Here is a 16,288-nt window from a genome sequence, read left to right as displayed (position 1 = left end):
AAAACCGTATATAGTGAACCTTAAGAGTGTCTAACCTATAGATAGAGCCATCACTCTTTCCTTTTAGAATTGACCAAAAGCATAGGATTCATCCTTTTTACTTTGTGTGATGTTTAAATTTACTTAGTTATTTATTCTTTTTTTGGGTATACTAACCTTTTTCTTATTTCTTTTGCATTGGTTCATACGCATATCATAAAGTTGCATAAAGAACATTTGCTTAAAAAATGATCTTCAACAAATTTTTTATGGACGCCAATGAACGCTTAGTTTCTTCTTCATCAGTATTAGCACCTTGTGGGACACCCAATGAAGTGAGGACCTAGTCAGAAAAGACTCAACTAAAGATGAGAGATTGCTTGCCAATTGGATATGATTCTACTCTGTCTCAAGAAACATCTATCCTCCTCAAACAAAATAATTTAGAGGATTTGATTGATATCTGGAAAAAGATGAGTTCGTCAAGATAAGAGCAGTTTTGTCAGAAACATGGGCATATAGCACACCTTTTAGCAGTGGCTGTTGATGATCAGCTAATCAGAGCTGTAACATAATTTTGAGATCCTGCATACAAGTGTTTCATCTTTAATAAAGCTGATATGACTCCCACTATCGAAGAATATTCGATCTTTATAGGTTTACATCTCAAGACTCCTGACAAGATATATGTCAAAAAACATAAGTCAAGATTTCGTAAAAGTCTAGCTCAACTCATGGGGATAGACAAGGAAATTATGGATTCTCATACAAAGAAAAAACTGGAACAGGTTTGCCTACCTTAGAAGTTTTTTCATGAGTTTCTAATGCAACATGCCAATGAAGAACGAGGGTTAGACATATTTACCTTGGCTATATACGGATTGGTAATCTTTCCAAAGGTTTTGGGACATATTGAGATAGCGGTGGTTGATTTCTTTGAAAGTGTGATCAATGGCTGTAATATTTCAATGGTGATATTAGCAGAGACTATCAGATCTTTGAGTTATTATCATCGGAATGTAGGGCACTTCATAAGATGCATACAGTTATTATACTTATGGATGAAAAGTCATTTTGAACAAGAAAATGATGTTTTCTCGAAGCTTTACATTCGTAATCGTTTTTCAATCAAGGAATTCTGTGAAAGTGGGGGTCAAAGCGAAAGTCTAAACAAGAATGGATAACTTTCTTACAAAAATTAAAAAGTGCCAAGGTGAGATGGTTGGCCCCATGGATGAATCGTGAGCCTATGTTATACCAATGTGGGGATAGTACAGTGGTTCTGCTTCTGGGTTTATGGGGAGTGACGAATTATGCACCATTCCTAGTAAGAAGGTAATTGAGGGGAGAACAGTTCATTCCTATGACTTATGGGCTTCATCAGTTAGATTTCTCTTACAGTGAGCCTAAAGCATTTCAGAGGATGAATGAGATGATCAAAGCATGGAAAAATCCCCAAAGAATGAGTCATGGACCATTCACTAAAAAAGTCACCCCAGGTTACTTGGTTTAGAGAAAAAAGAGAAGACAAGAAATGATATTCACTTATGAAATCTCTCAACCACCAACAGAAGAAAAATTTGAAGAGACACCATCAGAATTAGAGCTGCCAACAAAAGAATTTGAGTTTAAAAAGATCAAGTTAAAGAAAGAGATTCAGAAACTTCAAGAAGAAAAAGCCCAGTGAAAAGGTAGAGCCAAAAATTATGAAGTTAAAGTTCACAAGATTGCTAGAGAACGTGATACAGTTACTGAAGATCTAGCAAAGTTACACTAAGAGCATAAGAGGCTATGTGTGAGAAAAAAGGCCAAAGAGATAACCATTGTCGAGCTGACTGAGGAAAATACAAGATTGAAACAAAAGTATGCCGAGTTAAAAGAAGAAAGTACTGAAGCACAGGCAGAAATTAATATGCTAAACAGTTATTTGAGCAGGCCAAGTCAAAAGTTGGATGAATAAGAAGATCACATCGTTGTATTGGTTAGGGAATATAGATAATTATCATATCAAGTCTGGTGTGGTAAAAGAGAAAACTTAGGAAGGCAAAAATACATTGAGCACTTAACAACCCAAATCCATAAAGGGGTATATAAGGTAAGAGAGATGGTGGAAGAGGTAGAGGTATTAAGATAAGTGGTGGCCCCAGTAGGAGAACATAGACAGCGTCTTTTGAACTTCATAGAAGAAGCCAAGGTCCAGTATGAATAGATCAAACAATTTTATGGCTATAATTCTAGGATGATAAACTCAATATAGATCAAAGTTTTTTGGAATAAATGAAATTTTTTAGTTGAATACTGTTTTAAGGCAAATGTTCTCTGCATACATGCATTTTTCATTCATTGCATTCTCATTCATTACACTTAACAAAGTAACCATGTGATGATCATGTAAATTTACTAATTCTAAGATATGGTACTCAAGGTTTTAGGATAGCTTCATCTAACAAAAATTTTGCCCATAGACACAACACAAGATCTAAAATAAGGCAAATGGAGCAGAAAAATTTTCATAGATTTAAAAAGATAGAAAAAGTACAGAAAAAGATTGAAAGTGAGCTAAGCAAGATTCTGGAGGCTCTTAATAATATGAATAAAGGAAAAGGAGTTGAAAAAAATACAAGCCAGCACATTCCTCTATTACAAGAAATGGTTGACCCTTTGTATCCTTCAAGTTTTGGCCCACCTCAAGCCCAGTATGCTCAAGAGGTCCTACCACAACACTTCGCATATTCGACATATCCTGGAATGCCATCAGCTTTTAATCCAGGGCAGTATAACAGCTATGTAAATCCTATTTTCACTGAAAAAATCGTAAAACTAATTTTTGATCTAGATGATTTAAAAGAGAATGAAAAAGAAAAGATAAGAGTGAAAGTTCAAGAAAGCTTTAAAATTAGCATGCTAGAGCAAATGTTACGGGCTGTGGAAGGATTTAGCTTTTATGGGTCAGTTGATGCTGCTGGGCTCTGCCTAGTTCCTGATGTGGTTATTCCCCATAAGTTTAAAGTATCAAAATTAAAAAAATATGACGGTACAAAGTACCCCAAAACCCACATCACCATGTATTGTAGGAAGATGGCAGCTCATGCACATGATGAAAAACTCTTGATGCATATTTTCCAAGACAGTCTTACTGGCTCTACGGTCAGATGAAATATTCAGCTGGACAGAACTCGCATTCGCTCTTGGAGGATATGGCATATGACTTTATCGGTCAATATCGACATATCATCGATTTGACCTCTGATCATTTGTCTTTACAGAATATGGAAAAAAAAAGTAAACGAGTCTTTTAAAGAGTATGCTCAGAGGTGGAGGGATGTTACTTCTTAGGTACAACCTCTTCTGACTGAGAAAAAAACTACAGTATTGTTTGTTAGCACTTTAAAACCTCTCTATTATGAAAAGATGATAGAAAATGCAACGAAAAATTTTACTGATATGGTAATCTCGAGAGAAATCATTAAGAGTGCCATCAAGAATGACAAGCTAGAAGGAAATGAAGCATCTAGCAAAAGAGTCCTGAAGAAAAAAAAATTGAAGCTCAGGCTGTGAGCTTTGATAAATAGCCACTTAGAGGTTATTCACCTTACCCACCACCAGAATATATGTCATATCACCTCGCTGTAAATAACATTTTCTTTCACCCATACCAACCATTTACACAACCACTATACCCCCAAACATATCAAGCCCCTCATAAACCCCAAAATACCATGTATAGTCCTAACATTCAACCTACCTCAAGACCTCAAAATCGCCCAACTAACCCTATTGGTGGCTCGCGGGAGCAACGAACCACTCGTGAGAAACCCATTTTTGACCCAATTCCAATGACTTATACGAAATTATATAAGGAGCTCTACAACAGTCATTTGATTGCTCCAAGTAAATTAGAACCCATCAAGCCACCTTACCCTAAGTGGTATGATCCTACCGCCCACTGTGATTACCATTATGGGATTGCTGGTCACTCTACTAAAAATTACACTATCCTGAAACACAAAGTGCAACGGTTGATCAAGGATGGGATGATTTGCTTTGATACTGGAGGGATGACTACGTCGAATGTTAGTGGTAATCTTTTACGGGATCATAATGTGAATGCTATAGGTGAAGAACAGGAGCATCATGTGAAGAAAAAAATGGTAAATATTAAGACACCTCTCAGCCAACTGTTCGATGTTTTACGAAAAGTAGACATGATACAACTAGTAAGTCCACACAGCTATCATGGAGCATATATAGTTGGTACTAGTTGTAAATATCATAATGGGGCAATGGGCCATTCCATTGAGACCTATGAGCAGTTTCACTAGGAGGTGCAAAAACTCTCAGATTCACATCAGATGAAGATTTATGAAGAAAAAGAAAACTCAAAGAATGTTAAGGTGCACATGACTGATAGGCCTGTAAAGCTGTTTCCAAAACCACTGACAATTCAGTGTAGAAACAAACCAAAGTCAGTCATAGACAAACTCCTCCCCAGGTCGATAACTTTTAAAGTCCCGACTCATTTTCCATACAAAGATGATAAAGCTGTACCATAGAGATATGGTTGTGACACTGTAGTTCAAGGACAGAAAGAAGAGGTCTCTAAAGCTGATGCTTCCAATATTACTAGTGTAGGAGGCATTATTCAAAGTGAAAGATGTTACACTCCAGAAATGCTAGAGAAAGCTAGAAGAAAGAAGGCTAAAGAAGGAGAAAGATGGAATAATCCTGAGATAGAACCTGAAGAAGATCAGTCGAAACCAGTATCAGAAAGAGAGGTTTATGAATTTCTGAAGCTGGTAAAACATAGTGAGTATTCTGTTGTGGAACAATTAAATAAAATGCCAGCTTGAATCTCATATTATCATTGCTATTGAACTCAGGTCACACCGAAACGCTCTGCTAAAAGTGTTGAATCAGGCATACGTGGCACATAACGTATCTGTTGAATATGTGAATCACTTGGCTGAAAACCTAGTCATGCCAAATCACATTTCATTCAGTGATGATGAGATTCCTTTGAAAGGAAAAAAAAATGCCAAGGCTCTGCATATCACAGTCAAATGCAAGAGCCATATTATAGCCAAAGTTCTTATCGATAATGGCTCTGCTATCAACGACATGCCTATGTCAATTTTGACAAGGTTACCCATTGATTATTCTCATATGAGGGACAGTCAGATGATTATGAGAGCCTTTGATGGGACCAGAAAAAAAGTTTTGGGGGATATTGAAATGCCTTTACAAATTGGGCCATGCACTTTCAATATAAAATTTCAAGTGATGGATATCTCTCCATCCTACAGCTGTCTGTTAGAAAGACCATGGATTCACATGGCAAGAGTTGTACCTTTTACTTTGCACCAAAAGATCAAGTTCAATGTAGAAGGTCAATTAGTAGTGGTAATTAGGAAGGAAGACTTACTGGTGACCCAACCATTGAACACTTCATACGTAGAGGCTGCTGAGGAAGCATTGGAATGCTTCTATCGATCTTTTAAATTGATCAATTCTGTAGGCGAAGGATTTCAAAATTAACTTTTTTCAAAGATAATGGTGAGCCAAGTCATCAACAAAAGCTGGTATCCAGGACTTGGGCTAAGTAAAAACTTGCAGGAAATTAAAAAACCTCCAACAATAATAGACAACAACGACAGGGTAGGCCTAGGCTATGAGATGGCAGAGTGGGAAGTCAAAAAAAGGCCATCAAAAAAGATGGTAAGACTGATATTTATCCCACACTTATATGAAACCTTCAGACCTGAAGGATTCATGTACTCAGATACAAAAAAAAATGTGGAAGAAGTTTTTGACCAGTTAGCCATTAATGTTGTTGAAGATGAAGTGAAGGTTAATCAAGAGGAGTGGGTTCACCTTTGTCCATCAGATTTTGAGCTCAATAATTGGAGTGCCATCGAGATGCCTTCAACTTTTGATTTTGATGCAATGTAATTGTAACATCCCAATAACTATTGCCCAAGGCATTGGGGTGATCTTTTTTGTTCGGGCCATTCATCATTTATTATTTTTAATAAAAATTAGAAAGTATGCATTTTCATTCATTTCTTCTTGTATTTTCATTATTTTTATCTTTCTAAGTACATTTTGCCAACATATCCCATTTCATTCAATTTCAGGTCTTTAAATGAACATGAGGATAATCATGATAATAATCAAGATGTTAGTTTTGAGAATTCAATTAACACTGATGAACTTGACAATGAAGAGAATTCTGAAGAATATGTTATGCCTCCAGACTTAATGAGGATGATTGAACAAGAAAATAAGCCAATTGAACCTCATCAGGAGGTAGTGGACTTAGTGAATTTGAGAAATAAAAAGAATAAGAAAGAGGTCAGAATTGGCACTTCACTTTCATCAAGAAATAAGTAACGATTGGCAGACCTACTTCGAGAATTTATAGATATATTTGTTTGGTCTTATCAGGATATGCCAGGGCTAAGCATAGAGATAGTGGAGCATGGATTGCCCCTAAAGCCAAAATGTAAGCCAGTTCAATAGAAACTGAGACGGATGAAACTCGAAATGCTACTAAAGATTAAAGAGGAGGTGAAGAAACAATTGGATGCAGGTTTTCTACAAGTGGTTAAGTATCCAGAATGGGTAGCCAATATAGTCCCAGTTTCTAAGAAAGATGAAAAAGTATGAATGTGTGTAGACTATCGAGACTTGAATAAGGCTAGCCCAAAGGATAACTTTTCTTTGCCTCATATCGACACACTGGTAGATAACAGAGCTAAGCATTTGATTTTCTCTTTTATGGATGGTTTCTCGAGATATAATCAGATAAAAATGGCTGGAGATGATATGGAAAAGACTACTTTTGTGACCATGTGGGGAACCTTTTGTTACAAAGTCATGCCTTTTGGGTTAAATAATGTTGGGGTAATACATCAAATGGCCATGGTAACACTCTTTCATGACATGATGCACAAAGAGATTGAGGTGTATATAAACGATATGATTGTAAAGTCTTGTGAGGATGAAGATCATGTTACTAGCCTCAGAAAGTTATTTAAAAGATTAAAAAAATTTCAGCTCAAATTAAACCCAGCCAAGTGCACATTTGGGGTAAAGTCAAAAAAGTTGCTAGGCTTTGTGGTCAGTGAAAGAGGAATTAAAGTTGATCCCGATAAGATACGGGCCATCCAGAATTTATCTCTTCCCAAAAGAAGTTCGAGGTTTTCTGGAGAGATTGAACTACATTTCTCGATTTATCTCTCAGTTTACTTATAAATGTGATCCCATATTTAAGTTTTTTCGTAAAGATAATCCTGGAAAATGGAATGAAGATTGTCAAGAGGCGTTTGATAAAATTAAGCAATATTTATCGAACCCTCCAGTATTGGTGTCACCTGTTTCAGGGAAACCTTTAATCTTATACTTAACCGTATGTAAAAATTTAATGAGATGTGTGCTGGGGCAGCAAGATGAGACTAGCTAAAATGAGAGAGCTATTTACTATCTGAGTAAAAAGTTCACGAAATATGAATCCAAGTATTCTTCATTGGAAAAAATGTGTTGTGCATTAGCGTGGACTGCCAAAAGACTCAGACAGTATATGCTCTATCACATTACGTGGCTCATAGTAAAACTGGATCCCATTAAGTATATCTTCGAGAAACCTTCTTTATCTGAAAGAATCGTTAGATGGCAAGTAATGCTCTTGGAATATGATATTATATATGTGAGCCAAAAAGTAATAAAAAGAGGTGCTATAGCAGAATTTCTTACAGATCGTGCTACTAAAGAGTATGAGTCGATGAAGCTGGAATTCCCTGATGAAGACTTAATGACTATTTTTCAACTGAAAGAAGAGAAACATGTGGAAAAATGTTAGAGAATATACTTTGATGGAGCTGCTAATGCCTTGGGGCATGGAATTGGGACAATTTTGATTTCTTCAGAAGAATGGTACTGTCCTGTAACAGCGAGGTTAAATTTCAATTGCACAAATAATATCGCTGAATATGAGACATATGCCATGGGCTTGCAAGCTACTATAGATAGAAGAGTGAAGGTACTAAAAGTGTTTGAAGACTCGACTTTAGTTATATATCAGTTGAAAAGAGAATGAGAGACGAGAGATTCAAAACTCGTTCCATATCATAAGTATATTCTAGAGTTAACGAAATAATTTGAAGATATCCAGTTTGATCACTTACCTCGAGAAGAGAATTTGATTGTTGACGCATTGGCTACTCTGGCTGCGATGATTTGAATTAATAATAATACTGATATTCAGCTCATCAAGTTAGATGTTAAGGATATACCAGCTTATTGCTCTAATATGGAGGGAGAAGAAGATGGAAAGCCCTGGTATTATGACATCTTACAGTATATTTAAGATCAGCAATATTCAGTTCAAGTAACAAAAAATAATAAAAGGATCATTCGAAGATTGGTTATGAGCTTTTTCCTGGATGGGGATGTCCTGTACAAAAGAAGCAAGGATCAAGTATTATTGAGATACGTAAATAAGATTGAAGTGAAGAAAATCATTAAAGAGGTGTATGATGGAATATGTGGGGCACATACTAGTGGACATATGATGGCAAGATAGATCGTGAGGGTAAAATATTACTGGTTGACGATGAAGAATGATTGCATTGATTATGCTCGTAAATGCCATAAATGCCAGATATATGCTGATAAGATTCATGCTCCGCCATCTACTTTACATGTTATGGCACCACCATGACCATTTTCAATGTGAGACATGGATGTCATTAATCCAATCACCCCAAAGGCTTCTAACAGGCACAGATTCATTTTTGTGATGATAAATTACTTCACAAAATGGGTAGAAACAACATCATATGTAAATGTGACATGTTTCGTGGTTTGTAAGTTCATAAAGAAAGAGATCATCTATAGATATGGACTTCTAAAAAGAATTATTTCAAACAATGTCAAGAATCTAAATAATAAGATGATGCAAGAAATATATGCTCAATATAAGATCAAGCATCATAACTCGGCACCATATCGTCCGAAAATGAATGGGACAGTTGAGGCAGCCAATAAGAACATAAAGAGGATTTTAGAGAAGATGATCGAGACTTACAAAGATTGGCATGAGAAGTTACCATTTGCATTGCATGCATATCGAACGTCAGTTCGTACCTCTATTAGGGTAACCCCATTTTTTCTGGTTTACGGGATGGAAGTTGTACTACCAGTGAAAGTAGAGATCCCCTCTTTGAGAGTCTTAAAAAAAGTAGAGTTAGAAGAAGCTGAATGGATTCGAGAATGTTATGAGCAGTTAAATTTCATAGAAGAAAAGAGATTGACTGCATTGTGCCATGGTCAGCTATATCAAAGAAGAATGATGAGAACTCATGATAAGAAGATTCGACCCCATTGCTTTCGAAAAGGAGAGTTGGTTTTGAAAAGAATTCTCTCAATCTAGCACAATGGTAGAAGAAAATAGACTCCGAATTGAGAAAAGCCGTATGTGGTGAGACGGGCTTTTTTGGGTGAAGCGCTGATACTGACTGAGATAGATGGAAATGATTTATCCCATCCTATAAATTCTGATGCTGTGAAGAAATACTATGCTTGAAAAAATAAAAAATGAAAAAAATGAAAAAATGAAAAATGATGAAAAAATGAAAAAATGAAAAAAAAGAAAAAAAAAAGTGAATGAAAAAGGAGGACTCAAGGCGAAAACCTTAAAAGGGCGATTTGAGTCATAGGGGGTTTGTCTAAGTTGAAAACCTGAAAAGGCAGCTTAGATAAGGAGAATACAGCATCGAATTTAAAAGTTCGCTGATATGGAGGCTAGCAAATTCAGAAGAGTTCCAAGTTGTTAAATACATCAGAGGGTTGAGTTTTCAGAAAAAAAACTTTGAGATGTGTTATCATAATTATCTGATTGTTCATTTTGGGCTTTATCCCCATACCTATCCTTGTAATTCTTTCTTGGCCAAAGTTTGTCAACATTTTGCTAATAAAAAAATATTTTATTTCATTCTTTGTGCCTTTTTCTGATGACTGTTTCCCAACCATTCATATTCTTTTCTTCTTAGTACCCCACCATGGAAGAAATGTGCAAATGCATTCTTACTTTTTGAGTTTGAAATAATAATTGATGAATGAATAACAACATAAAAAGATTTTTACATTACATTGAATAAATCAAGAGTGATAAAGGCAGAATCGAGATGTTCAGTTTCTGATTAGGATATTGAATCTAGGAAGAGATTTTTTTACAGAAAGATTATGAGTGAAAGAAACAATTAAGAGCTACACTGGTTCGATCTTAGAAGAGCAGTGTAATTGGATCTCTGAAGAATCAAAAGGCTTGATGCCTAAGAAAAGCTTGAAAAACTTGAGTACCATACATTGAACAGGAATTAATTGGTTAACATTTGCATAGCATGTATTGAAATTCATATGCATTTGCATAGCATACATTACTTTCAGAAAAGTATAGTGTATAAATTCAAGAAGCAAGGGTGTTCCAACATCTCACATAGAGAAGACAGATATGAAGATATTTTGTAAAATTGAAAAAGAAAAAGCTTGTCAGGTAAGTTCCTAATCCTTGAAATAGGATATCTTTTGGTATCAGGGTTGATTTATAAGACCTTTGGGCATAATCTCCTGAAATTCTTTCAAACACAACTTTCAACTCCTTTGGACATGATTGTCAATGAGCAATTTATTTTCCAAAGTTTCGTTACCTTTGTTTAAAGGAGCAATTTACTTTTCAAAGTTGTGGTGCCTCTGTTTAGAGGAGCAATTTACTTTTCAAAGTCGTGGTGCCTCTGTTTAGAGGAGCAATTTATGTTTTTCAAAGTCGTTGAGCTTCTGTTTAGAGGAGCTTTGGTAAAAAAAAAACACAAAAAAAAACAAAAAATGACAATTTTGAGTTGAGTCTTGATTGGGTGTCTACGTCTTTGCGCAATTTCTATTTCACAAAAAATGTGCAAAGAGGGGCAGTTGTAGACACCCAATTTGGTCCAGGCCTGGATCAATTGGGCCTGGCCCAAATAGGTAAGCCCAATTCGATTTTTATTTTGTATTATTTTTATTTTTTTTTCTTTTGTATTTTATGTATTTTGTTATTTATGTATTAATATATGTATATCTTTATTTATTTATTTATTTATTTATTTTGTTTGTTAATATTTATATGTATTTTATTTATATAGTTATATATTTATTATTATATTATAATTTATTTATTTATTTATTTTTATCTTGTAATATTTTTTGGATTTATCTTATTTTTTTTAATTATCTGTTTATTTTTTTTTATTTTTTTCGTTTATCTGATTATTATTTTTTTTTCTTTTTTGGGCTATGATTAAAGGTTGAAGAATCCTACTGTGAATGGGGATTCAATCAGAAGAGTCCAGATTGGATTCAAAAATTGAATCCCCATCCAAAGAGGAATTGAGATTGATCAGGAACTCCTGATCAATCCCTATAAAAAGGATCCTCTGGAACAGAAGCAAGACACAGAAAAAACAGTGAGCAAAGCTACTGATTTGAGAGAAAATGGGCGTATAGAAAGCTAAGAAAAGGTTTAAAAGGGTTCTGGGAATTAGCAGAAATTTTTTGAAGATTTTTGGCGATTTTTTTCTTAGAATTTCTGGAAAATTTCAGATTTCGGTTGAATTTTTTGACAAAAGTTACGTTTTCCGACGAAAATTTGGTCCAACCTTGAAGTTTTCGGTGAGCTGCCCAGTTTTCGACTAAGAATCCCAGAAATCGGTGAACTTCCGACGAACTTCCGACAAAAAACCCAGATTTCGACGAAAAATCCTAAAATCCGATTAATATTCAACCGAAGTTCTTCAGCCGTTTAGAGAGAAGCGGGAGAAAAAAAAAGAAGAGAGAGAAAGGAGAGGAACGTTCTGCCAAAAAACAGAGAGAAGAGCCTTATATACCCGCCTAAAACGACGTCGTTTTGGCCTTAAGTGACCCAGAGGATCCGCGCGTTTTGTCAAGATCCGACCCGATCCGAGCGTCAACCCGCGTCCTAACCCGCTCGTGTATCCCCCTCCGAGCCGATAGTCGAGCCGAGCCGGGTTTCCAAGCCGCTTCTCCGAGCCGTTTTCTCTTCCTTGAGCCGAGTCGAGCCGAGCCGTATACCGAGCCGCTCCAAGTTTTTTTTTTATTTTTTTATTTATTAGATTATGTTTAGTTAATATTTTTTTTATCTTTATTTTATTTTTTTATTTTTGTTTTACTTTTTTTTATTTTATTTTACTTTCATTTTTATTTTGTTTTATTATTCAATTTTCTTTAAATAAAAATAAAAAAATATATTTTTGAAAAAAAGTTGAAAGTATCAATTTTCCTTAAAAATAAAATTTCAAAAAAAAAGTTTTTTTTTTTTTAGGAAAAGTTGAAAGTATCAATTTTTCTTGAAAATGAAAGTTTCCAAAAATATTTTGAGGAAAAATTGAAAGTATCAATTTTTCTTAAAAATAAAATTTCAAAAAAAGGTTTTTTTGAGGAAAAGTTGAAAGTATCAATTTTTCTTGAAAATCAAAGTTTCCAAAAATATTTTTGAGGAAAAGTTGAAAGTATCAATTTTTCTTGAAAATCAAAATTTTCAAAAAAATATTTTTTGAGAAAAAGTTAAAAGTATCAATTTTTCTTAAAAAATCAATTTCAAAAAATCAATTTTTAGGGAAAAATTGAAAATATCAATTTTTCCTGCATAAGAACAATCATCATTTCCTTCCTTTTTATTTTGATTTTGATTTTGATTTTTCTTTAAATAATCTGACGACGGAGTCTCTGCAAGTGAAACAATAGTTTTTCTTGCATACTCTTGAAGTGAGAAAATTTTTTTAATTTTTTGCTAAAAGTATTAGAGTCAATTGAGAATAATTTTCAATAATTAATTACTTGGTCAAATTTTAAGGCTCATTGGATAACACAAATTTTAACTGGTACCATCTTTTGATGGGCGTTGTGAGGGTGTTATAACCTTCCTCACACGTAACCGAACTCCCAAACCTTATTCTGGTTAGTAGACCTGAACCTATTCTTTTAGGGACCCTTAAACTTAGGTGTTCACTCAAAGGATAGATTCTTTAGGTGACCAATCGCACCTAAATAAAAAAAATTGGTGGCGACTCCTAAAAATCAATGTCTAGCGATAGATTCCCGGATCTAGACGTTATGACATATATATATTGAAAACTTAATTAATATGTATTATTTATTGGAGTTTGTTTTTTATATACATAAAAAATTTTAATTTTATAAACGAGATTAAAAAAATTATCACACATCTCATTTTTTTAAATTATTTTTTTATTATATCCTAAAATATATGTTATTATGCTAACATTATTATAAAAAAATTTAAAACTCTACTGTTATAATTTCTCTATTAATTAATAACTTATAATATTATTATGCTATTAGTTAATTATATACCTAGCAAACACACCTACCCTTCAGTTCTGATAATCATTTATAAACTACTTCTACTTAAATAATAGTATAAATTAAGTGTGGTCAAATGGTCAGAAAGTGGGGACAATTAGAAGAAACAAAAGGTAACATTAAGTTAAATTATGATGGCAGATGTCAAAAAGTATATACATGAATATCATACAAATATTATAAAATCATTCATACATGTCACCCAATCATAAAATATTGAACTTAATTTTCAATCTCACCATGTCTTATTATTATTTTTTCATAATTAATTCAAGAACACTGATTAATGATAGTATTTAATTTGTAGTTGTACCTAGCTTTCCAGATGTTTCATGCATTTCTTTATATAATGAACATTATCAATTGGTAATTATATGATATATTTATCGAAGCTTATAGTCGATGAATAGAGTGTTAAATTTTTAATTTTAATAATTTTAAATAAATAAATAATAAAATTCAACTTTTTTAAGAAAAATACAAAACTTTATAGTTGCTTCCACTAGAAAAAAAAAGTTGTTTATTAACCAATCTTGTTTGAGTATGTTTGTGTTAGCATCCCAAGTAAATTAAACTATGATGATTGATGAGGCACCCTCCATATCTACACATTGCCTAACCAAACTCAAAAATATAGTTAAGAAATAATAAAAAAGAACATTAAGCATACAATAAAATATGTAAAAATATTGTGAGCTGTGGCATAAATATGCCTCAACTACTTTTATAATGCATGGCTTTCAATTCCTTCTACTTCTTCTACCAACAAATTAAACAGATTTGCTTATTTGTTTTAAATCAACTCTCCTTCATTAACTCATTGTTTCGGCTTAGAAAGTTTCGAGTTTGAATCATAATTGTATAAACTCTTTTAAGTATATTTAAAATAATAAAATTTGTAATTTAATTTTAACATTTTAATCTACATGTATTTAATTCATTTACTAATGATATTATGCACTTAAAATTTTTCAAAGTTAAAATTTCTAATCAGCACGCATATCATATTATTTATATTTTTTAATTTAATAAGCGAAAATAGTGACTTTTTCAAATAAAATTGAAATTTAATTCTTAATAAATGAGAAAATGACCAAAAATCACGGGAATGTGGTGTGGCTGGATTTCATTGTTATCAAAAACTTAATTGCGATCAATGTAATTAACCAACAACTTTTCTTCTTCTTCTGTTTTTTTTAGGGAAAAAAAAGGGTGCCGTAAAGGCAATAATATGCCATATTAAAACACACTTTATCATTATGAATAGACCACATTATTTGAGGGCATTGCCCACTTGCAAAAGCAATCCAATTTTTTTTACACATATGATCTGATTACAGAACAATATCTCTTTTATTTCATAAATCTCAACTTGTTTATTTCATAATTCAAACTCAAAATTTTTTAAAAATAAAATTTTAAATTTTAATCATTGAAATGTACCTCTTAATTAAAATTGAATTTCATTTTATCGATGTAGAATTGTAGGCAAGCAATTATGAAAGTTGTGCCTATTAATCTTGAATTATCATCTTCTTCAATACTATGAATTTATTCTCATCGTAATTTGAATTATATTATAGCAATTTAATCCCTTTTATCTTTCAAAAAAAAAAAAATTTCAATTAAAAATTTGCAAGTTACAATTACTTACTACAAATTTAAAGCAGGGTGCAATTATAAAGTTGTGATTTGAATTTAAGATTTCATTAATTTTTTTATTTTTTAATTTTCACTTTCCTTACGCATTTGCAATCATTGCCAGCTTATGCTTCTATTTTGTGTCACTTCAAATTATCAATATATATTTTTTTCTACTAATGTAATTTTCAATCTAATTAAAATGACGAACAAAAGATTCCTAGACTATGTGCCATTGATTTTGAAAATAAAGGTAAAAAGTTAAATGTTTAGGCAAAAATAATATAGGACCCATATGTGCGAAAAAAGTTAGTATGCTACTCTAACAAATTAATATGATGCTAAGTTCTAAAATAGTGAAATTTTAAATGTATTCACTTTGTGTTCGTACGTATAGAAAATCTAGGGAAACTTTGGCGGCATGCGATGTAATTGAATAGTTAAGCTTTTTGTTTATGCTTAAAAATTTGCTATCGAATTTGTTGGCTAAATTGATAGATCAAAAATTTTTTTATTATTATATCAAATAATTCAAAATGTAATCTTAGTTCCGTAGATACCATATGGATTGGAGGGACCGACAATGACATTATATTTTGGTAATTTGTGTGCCGTAGCATCGGACAAATGGAAAAATTGAAAAAGAAAAAAATATAGTATGGTTTTTTAGTGGAATATTAAATTCTTAAGATATATTTAGTAAAGTAAAAGTGAAAGGATGAATAAAAGGTGAGAAAAAAAAAAGAAAAAAATAAAATTTAAATGTGTTTCATAAAAAAAATAAAAAGAAAGAAAATATAAATATAAATAATTTTACACTTATTCACATATAAATCATTTTGAATTGAAATGATAAAAAAGACGTAATGAAAAAGGTGTGAGAAAATGAGTATGTATTTAACATTTATAAGATTATTTATTATATTAAAGTTTTTCTTCATGTTATTTTATAAAATATTATAATAAAAAATAATATAAATTTTTAAAAATTTTTTAACCTTTTCAAATAATGGTGGAAATAAGAATATATTTTCTTTCAATCAAACGCACGACCCGAAATTTTTTTTTTTAATTTTATATTTTTATTTTGTCTGTTATACCAAGTAAAGCTTTAATTTTCAATGATTAAATTTAATTTTTTATAATTTAAAGTAAAAAAATTTAAATTAAAAAATATATTTTTACGTTTATTTAAACTTGTTACTTGCAATAAACGCCATATGTTTTGTTTTTT

Source organism: Durio zibethinus, chromosome 1 (assembly GCF_047325235.1).
Source record: "Durio zibethinus cultivar Kanyao isolate XHJ-2024 chromosome 1, ASM4732523v1, whole genome shotgun sequence".
Taxonomy (NCBI): domain Eukaryota; kingdom Viridiplantae; phylum Streptophyta; class Magnoliopsida; order Malvales; family Malvaceae; genus Durio; species Durio zibethinus.
The sequence above is the reverse complement of the archived record's forward strand: the minus strand, read 5'-3'. Positions refer to the sequence as shown.